Here is a 9126-nt window from a genome sequence, read left to right on the forward strand (position 1 = left end):
TAGTCAATAAGAACGAAACTGGGACAAGGTTCCACTCCAAGGTACACAGTTGAGTCCACAGAAAGTGAACTATAACCAGGTTTGTGAATAGAGGACCCTTCCACCAGTTCCTGGGAGGTTCTTGTCAGGTAGGTGGACAGGTCCTGGTTCAGGCAAGATTGACCCCATACCATGGCTGAGCAAGGCAAGAATTGAGTCATGATGTTGCTTCAGAAACCAGAACTGGGACCAGCGTCTGCAACTTGTATCTGGGGATACAGATAATTGTGCCCCCTGCCGTGTTCTTGGGGAGGCAGGACTGTCCCTTGACAACAGATCAGTGGGCAGGGATCTAGGTCATAGGGCTGATCAGAATACTCTGATCAAGGTCAAGGGGCCTGCCTATGGGGACAAGGATGGGTGTGGTTCCTCCCAAATCCCTTGGTCGATGATGCTGGTATAAGGACAAAGTCCATATACAAGTGTAGCTGAGTCTACAGGGAGACTGGGTGTCTACAGAGGTCCTTCTCAGTCTATAACCAGGACCATGGCAGGAGAATGTGACACATGGTTGTACATATGCCTTCTCAAAAAGGTCATTCTCAGGCTTGGACTCCATCTGTTTTACACAACATCATACCTAGATTCCAAAGGTCACTTAAATATAAGTTCATCAGTGGATGGCTGCACATTGGTGTTGCTGGGGAGTATGAATGGGGAAACCTCCTATTACACTCTCTTCTTCAGCCATATATTCCTGATGAAATTAAAATTTTTTTCTGATGGGGCATCTACATGGCTCAGTTGGTTAGGCCATTGGCTCTTCATTTTGGCCCAGGACATGAAATCAGGGTCTTGGTATAGAGCCCCGTATCAGGCTCCATGCTCAACAATGAGTCTGTTTGAGGATTCTCTCTCTGCTCTGCCCCTCTTTAAATCAATCAATAAATCTTTAAAAAAACGTTTGCTTATGGAAGAAAGAAATTTATAAATGAGAATAATTTTGGAGAGGAGAGAGGTTATGTGGAACCTCAAAGGCTGAGAATATCTACAATTTTGAGAAACTTCCTACATTCCATGATCACTTCCTGTCTCTCAGGGGGTTTTATTGAAGAGGGGCATAGTCAACACAAGTTAAAAGCCTAGTTTATTTTGATAGACTCAGTGTCTATTTTGAAAAGCTGAAAAGATAAAATTTGTTTACACTTCAAAGCAACAGTGTTAAAACTAATATACAGCACATGGACAGAAACCTTAATGAAAATTATGATTTTGGGGCCACCTGGGTGGCTCAGTCAGTTAAGCGGCTGCCTTTGGCTCAGGTCATGATCCCAGGGTCCTGGGATCCAGCCCCGTGTTGGGATCCCTGCTCAGCAGAGAGCTTCTTCTCACTCTCCCTCTGCTGCTCCCCCTGCTTGTGCATTCTCTCTGTCAAATAAAATATTTTTAAAAATATGATTTTTCAAATTCCTTTTTTATTCTTGTACTCCTAATTAATTCAAAAAATTTGAGAAAAGTGTATGAACTTTTTCTTCCATATATGTAATTTTCTATTATATCTCACTTCAGTATGTTCACATATTTTATGTCAGAGACTATGTGCGAATTGGCTTTATATATAAAAATATATATTTACATATACATATATTTATATATACACACCCGCATTTTCTCATTGAAATGACACAGTGTCTGAGCCAGGAATAAGTCAATGAATGTATAAGTGTCTAGAGACTGAAAAACATAGAGTCTATGCTGCTTAACCAACAATGGCTTAAAATTCCCACATCATAAAATAAAAAAGATGGAATTCTTGATCATGCCACATATCATCTTGGAACTTGCATCTCTTCAGAAGCAGCTAATGATACTTGTCTTGCTGTGAACATCAGCAGTCTGTGACATGTGAAAAGAGGACATGGAAGGACAGTTATTTGATCTTAAATCATCTAGCCAGGTGTGACACATGCTTATTTCCCTGATGTTTTACAGACCATCCCATACTTCAAGGACAAGGGAAGTGCAATACGATTCTTAGTCCAGAAGAAGGAAGTCAAGATTATTAACCAGCATCACGAATCAACAAGTTCTCCTTGTTTGGTTCACTTAATTTTCTCCAACAAAATAAGTTCAACACCCCCAAAAGGAGACAACCAAAAGTTGCATTTAGCCATGTGATGAGGATGTACCAAGCAGGTCTAGAAATGATTTTTCTTATTAGATGACCTGTGAAATGCAACTCATCAAAATACGCAAAACATTTGGTGTTTCAAGGTCCTGATAACATCAATTAACAGTCCTATAAAGAAGAGCAGGAGAAACACAGGAATTTGTTCTCAGATATTCTCAAATCTCAATGGGCAGATTTGTGGGTGCCTTTTATATTGTAGATGAAGAACATTCATAAGTAAAGGCACTTTTCTATTTCCTTGGATCATATTTTTCATTTTTTTACCATTCCTCCTGGTTCATTCCTCTGGAATGTTCCCCCCCGCTTTCCAATATCTCATTGCTTGCTTACCATAATTGTAGAAAATTATCTTCTTGTGGCTAAGTGGTTTCTCAGTCACCTTCTTGAGGGTATGTTTTTGGAATCTTTTGGAATCTTTGCATAAAAGAATATTATTTTACAAATATTCACTGATTTCTTCTGATCTATATGAGAGGAGTGAAGTGTCCACTCCAAATGTATGAGCCAGGACATGTAATTATTTCCTTTGTTCAATGCTATGTGGCTGAAATTGTCTTTTTATCAATTCCAAGCGAAGGACGTTAGAGATAGCTTTGTTGTTGTCGTTGTTGTTGCTGCTTCCATAACCATGAGAAGTAATGCTTGAGAAGTTTGTCACATTCAGAACATTTTTTTCTGTGCTTCATTTCCTCATCCATAAGAACAGAAGGTTCTTATGAAATGTCCAGTTACAAAAGTGGAAACCACTTTATGTATTTTTAAACAGAGGTAAAGGGGTTCAGAAACTTAATTTAATAGGAGGTGGGAACACCAAAGAGCTAAGTAGAGAAAAATGAGCAACCACAGAAATTTTCCATCACTTTGAGAAGTGGAGACATCTGGACAATGTGCCTTCCTGGATCTCATGAATGGGACCTTCATGTAAGATATGAAAGCAAGATGGGGACTGGCAAGCACTACATAGATCCACAGTTGTGTCTCACAGGAGCTGGAAACATGGAAAGTCTCAACCACTTCCAGGAACCCCAATGAAAAGAGACTGGGAGGTAAGAAAGAACACATAAGCTGAATTATATCCTATACAGCTTCTTTTTTATCATTTATATTTTAATTCCAGTGTAGTTAACACCAAGTTATATTAGTTTCTGATGTACAATATAGTGATGAAACAGTTCTAAACAAAACAAAACAAAAACAATCCTGTATATTACTCAGTGCTCATCAAGGTAAATATACTCTTAATTCCTTTTGCATATTTCACCCATCCACCCACCCACCTGTCCTCGGGTTACCATCAGTTCATTTTTTATAATTAAGTCTGTTTCTTTCTAATTTTCCCCTTTGTACATTTTTTTGTTTATTTAATTCCACATATGGGTGCAATCGTATGATACTTGTCTTTCTCTGACTGACTTAATTTGTTTAGTATTATACTCTTTAGCTCCATCCATTTGCTGCAAATAGCAAGATTTCATTCTTTTTAAAGTCTTATTTAAATTCAATTAATTAACAGATAGTGTATTATTAGTTTCAGAGGTAGAGTTTAGTGATTCATCAGTTGCATACAACACCCAGTGCTCATTCCATCAAGTGCCCTCCTTAATGCCCAGCACCCAGTTACCCCATTCCCCACCCACCTCCCCTCCAGCAACCCTCAGTTTGTTTCCTATTGTTAAGTCTGTAATGGTTTCTCTCCCTCTCTGATTTCATCTTATTTTATTTTTCCCCTCCGTTTCCCTATGTTCATCGGTCTTGTTTCTTGAATTCCACATATGAGTGAAATCATATGGTATTTTCATTCTCTGACTGGCCTATTTCACTTAGCCTAATACCTCTGGTTCTATACAGTTGTTGCAAATGGAAAAACTTCATTGTTTTTGATGGATGGGTAATGCCATCAACACTACAATGAGATGTTACCTCACACCTGTCAGAATGGCTAAAATCAATAACACAAGAAGTATAAATTGTTGGCGAGGCTGTGGAGGAAAAAGAATCCCTAATGTAGTATTGGTGGGAATGCAAACTGGGGTCGTCACTGTGGAAAACAATATAGAGGTTCTTCAGAAAGTTAAAAACAGAACTACTCTATGATCCAGCAATTGCACCACTAAAATTATGCACATACTAAAATATATGCATATATATGTATATATATGCATATATATATATGCATATATATGTATATATAACAACAACAATATATGGTATATACCATTTCTTATTTATCCATTCATGTGTTGATGGACATCTGGACTCTGCTTATTTTGCTATTGTGGACATTGCTACTATAAACATTGGGATGCGTATGCGACTTTCAATCACTTTGTATCTGTTGACATTCATATTTATAGCTGAATAATATTCTATTGTATCTATACACCACTTCTGTATCCGTTCATCAATCGATGGACATTTGGGCTGCTTCCATATCTTGGCAATTATAAATAATGATGTCGTAAACAAAGGGGTACATGTATCCCTTTAAATTAGTATTTTTGTATCCTTTGAGTAAATACCTAGTGGTCCAATTGCTGGATCATAGAGTAGTTCTGTTTTTAACTTTCTGAAGAACCTCTATAGTGTTTTCCAGAGTGACGACCCCAGTTTGCATTCCCACCAATACTACATTAGGGATTCTTTTTCCTCCACAGCCTCGCCAACAATTTATACTTCTTGTGTTATTGACTTTAGCCATTCTGACAGGTGTGAGGTAACATCTCATTGTAGTGTTGATTGGCATTTCCCTGATGATGAGTGATGTTTTTATTCATTTTTTTTAGTTCAAGTTCAATGAACATTTAGCATTATATTAGTTTCAGCAACTGTGTTCTCAAGGCCCTTAATTTTCTGCTAACAGTTTGAGTTTTGTTTTGTTTTGCTTTTGGCTTATTGGTTTGTTTTTGAATTCTGACTGCAAACTGATCCTATGAAAAAAATGACACAATTTTAGTATTAGTTTTGGGTCCATGCCTCCTCCAGGAATGAAAATATGCTGTAGTTAATATTGTTGTATTGCAAGAAGGGCAAATGGCAGTGGTTTAAAATAACAATACTAAGTTATTTTCCTCATAAAGCTTGTTAGGCAAAATTTGACAGACACCTCATTTTTGTGTCAGTTGGGGCATCTCAAGTGCAATCTGGAGATTCATCTCCAGATATATATATATACTTTATATATAAATATAAATGCATATATATACATCTATAACAACTTATCAGCATAAACTGTTTCATGAACTCATATATTGCAATATGTGAGTAATTCAGCTACACTACCACAAATGATTTTCAAATGATTGCAGCCTAAAGCATATAATTTTACATAGCCTGGAATAGAGTATCTATTTTTACATTGTATTCTTTTAGAATGAATTATGTTTGAGACTGATGTGTGCTGTCATAGTTGGCATATCATTCTCCAGTAATTTAATTTGTTAATTTTAATTGAGAGAATGATGATGGAACAAGGAATTTTATTCTAACATTTCAGTTTCAAGGACCTGGCATTCTCCTTGGAACAAAATCTTGTACTTATCAATATGGAACAGCATTTTTTTAAAAAACCTTGAATATATATAGATATGTGCTTTTGTTTGAGATGATGTGAGATAATTAGAGAAATAGACTCAGTAGTTCATTCAGATGTTAAAATTCATATTTTAAGAATTTTGGCAAGAGACCATTTAAATTTGATATTCTTCATTTTAAATGTGCCATTTCCTTAAAATCAAAATATGTAGGGTATAGGTCCTTCTTTTTTAAAATTTTTTTGTATCCTGCCACATTACTGAATTGCTGGATGAGTTCTAGTAATTTGGGGGTGGAGTCTTCTGGGTTTTCCACATAAAGTATCATGTCATCTGCGAAAAAGAGAGTTTGACTTCTTCTTTGCCAATTTGAATACCTTTTACTTCTTTTTGTTGTCTGATTGCTGTTGCTAGGACTTCTAGTACTATGTTGAGCAATAGTGGCGAGAGTGGGCATCCTTGACGTGTTCCTGATCTTAAGGGAAAGGCTCTCAGCTTTTCCCCATTGAGGATGATATTCACTGTGGGATTTTCATAGATGGATTTTATGAGCTTGAGGAATGTTCCCTCTTTCCCTATAGTCTGAAGAAAGGGGAACCCTCTCACACTGTTGGTGGGAATGCAAGTTGTTACAGCCACTTTGGAAAACAGTGTGGAGGTGCCTCAAAAAATTTAAAACTAGAGCTACCCTATGACCCAGCAATTGCACTCCTGGGTATTTACCCCAAAGACACTGATGCAGTGAAAAGAAGGGCCATATGCACCCCAGTGTTCAGAGCAGCAATGTCCGCAATAGCCAAACTGTGGAAAGAGCAGAGATGCCCTTCAACAGATGAATGGATAAAGAATGTGGTCCATATACACAATGGAATGTCACTCAGCCATCAGAAAGGATGAATACCCAACTTTTACATCAACATGGATGGGACTGGAGGAGATTATGCTAAGTGAAATAAGTCAATTATCATATGGTTTCACTTATTTGTGGAACATAAGGAATAGCATGGAGGACATTAGGAGAAGGAAGGGAAAAATGAAGGGGCTGAAATCAGAGGGAAAGATGAACCATTAGAGACTATGGACTCTGAGAAACAAAGCGAGGGTTTTAGAGGGGAAGGGGGTGGGGGGATGGGTTAGCCCGGTGATGGGTATCAAGTAGGGCATGTACTGCATGGAACACTGGGTGTTACACGAAAACAGTGAATTGTGGATCACCACAACAAAAACTAATGATGTATTGTATGGTGACTAACATAATAAAATACAATTAAAAAAAAAGACAAAAATTTTTTTTTTGGAAAATTAATTATCCTAAAACTTGCAACTCAACAGTTGCAGAAAGATTATAAGACTTCTCCCAAGCCATTAGATTTATGTCCCTTATTGAAACACAAAGATGAAACCTTCAACCCTCAGGATTTCATTGGGAACAAAGATGATTTCTTATCTATATAAGTCAATAGAAAATATTTATTTTAATCTGTGCGAAAAGGGACTTTTTATCTTAATTACTATGATGAATAAATCTATTGTCTGTGTTGATTTATGTGCTTAATTCTATCATGTGTGAATTATTTTTTAATTAGTGTTACTTATTTTCAGAGAGAGATGTTCACTTCCACTCTTCATGATTACTGTATGTTTTTTTAAGTAAGTTGTATGTCCATTATGGGTCTTGAACTGATGACCTTGAGATCAACAGTCATATATTTTACTGATTAAGCCAGCCAGTGATTGCTACATATTTAAATGTACACAGGTCAATCTACTCACCTTGTACATAATGATTTTTAACTCACATATACCCTCAGAAAATCCTCTTCTAGCAAAAATTATGACAATATTTCCTACAAGATTTTTATATATTTTTCATATTCATTTAACTTTATTTGAAATTTATTTTATCAAAATTATATAAAACTGAGATATACATTGCTTTTTTCAAATAAATTATTCACTCTTTAAATAATCCATCCTCAAAATTGCACACACACACACAGAGTTGGTGTTGTTGACACAAAATGAACAAACTTTTTAGAATCTCTAAAAGAAAGGGTTTTTTTTTTTTAGTTTTTGTTCTATTTTTGTTTTTGTTTTCCCAGCCCAGGTTAGGACAACTGCCTGGGATACAGCCTTTACTAAGAACATAAAACATGAAATGTTCAAATCATTAGGTGAAAGGTATTTCAGAAAGTTATAGACCTTATCTTAGGACTGTAAACTTAGGACTTAGTTTATCTGCAGGACTGTCTGACTTCAGTCTCATGGGAACCAGGGAGGTTCTACACTTAGCCATATGCTTGGAATATGCTCCATTTTAGGTTATTTATAAATGAATCAGATGTACAATTGGTGCCAAGGTCAGAAATTGAATTTGCTGACTCTGGTAATGGTTAAAGTTTGGTTTCCTTGAGATCCAATGAGCAGGGCCCATGCACATTAAAAGTTGAAAATCTCCTTTATTTTATCAATGTCGAGCATATCTTTTACTTACAGTGCCTCAGTCATTTACTCTTATTGCTGAGGTCCAAAGTCCAGAACAAAAATACTATAAGGATGTATGAAAGCAGGACAAATGTAAATTTTAATGTACTAAATATAAATAAATATATTTTTCAATAGTGAAAACTGGCCAAGTGAGAACAAAATATATTGATATAACAAATTTCATAATGGATCCCGTTTGGCTGCTGCCAGTTTATCCAATTCCTCTCAGTATAGACGTCCCAGAAAATGTTTCTCTAGCCATTTTCTCAAAGCCCCCTTGACGTCTTTGTTCCTCACACTGTAGATAAGGGGGTTCAACACAGGTGTGAAGATGGTGTAAGGACCAGAGACCACCTTGTCATGGGCCACTGAGCGGTAGGATAAGGGCCGCACGTAGATGAGTAGGAGAGTGCCACAGAAGAGCCCCACCACAGCCAGGTGAGAGGAGCAGGTGACAAACGCTTTCTTCTGAGCTGCAGTGGAACGCATGCGGAGCCCAGCATCCAAGATGAGACTGTAGGAAGCCAAAGTGAGAGACAGAGGGATCAAGAGCATCAGGAGGCAACACACATACGTGAAAAACTTAAAAAAGGTAGCGTGGGCACAGGCAAGGTGCGTGAGTGTGGGTGCCTCACAAAAGAAGTGGTTGATTTCTCGAGAATGGCAGTAAGGGAAGCTCAGAGTGGCACCAGGCTGCATCAGCCCATCCACCCCTCCCGGAAGCCAGGAACCTGTGGTCACGTGCAAGCAGAGCTTCTGATTCATGAGGATGGGGTAGCGCAGGGGGTGACGTATGGCCACATAGCGGTCATAGGCCATGGCCGCTAAGAGGAAGCACTCACCCTCTCCCAGCATGGGAAACAGTAAAATCCGGGCTCCACAGCCAGCAGGAGAGATGGACCTGGTGCCCATCAGGTAGTTGGTTGCCATTTGGGGGAC

The sequence above is a fragment of the Neomonachus schauinslandi genome, chromosome 7, assembly GCF_002201575.2.
Source record: "Neomonachus schauinslandi chromosome 7, ASM220157v2, whole genome shotgun sequence".
Taxonomy (NCBI): Eukaryota; Metazoa; Chordata; class Mammalia; order Carnivora; family Phocidae; genus Neomonachus; species Neomonachus schauinslandi.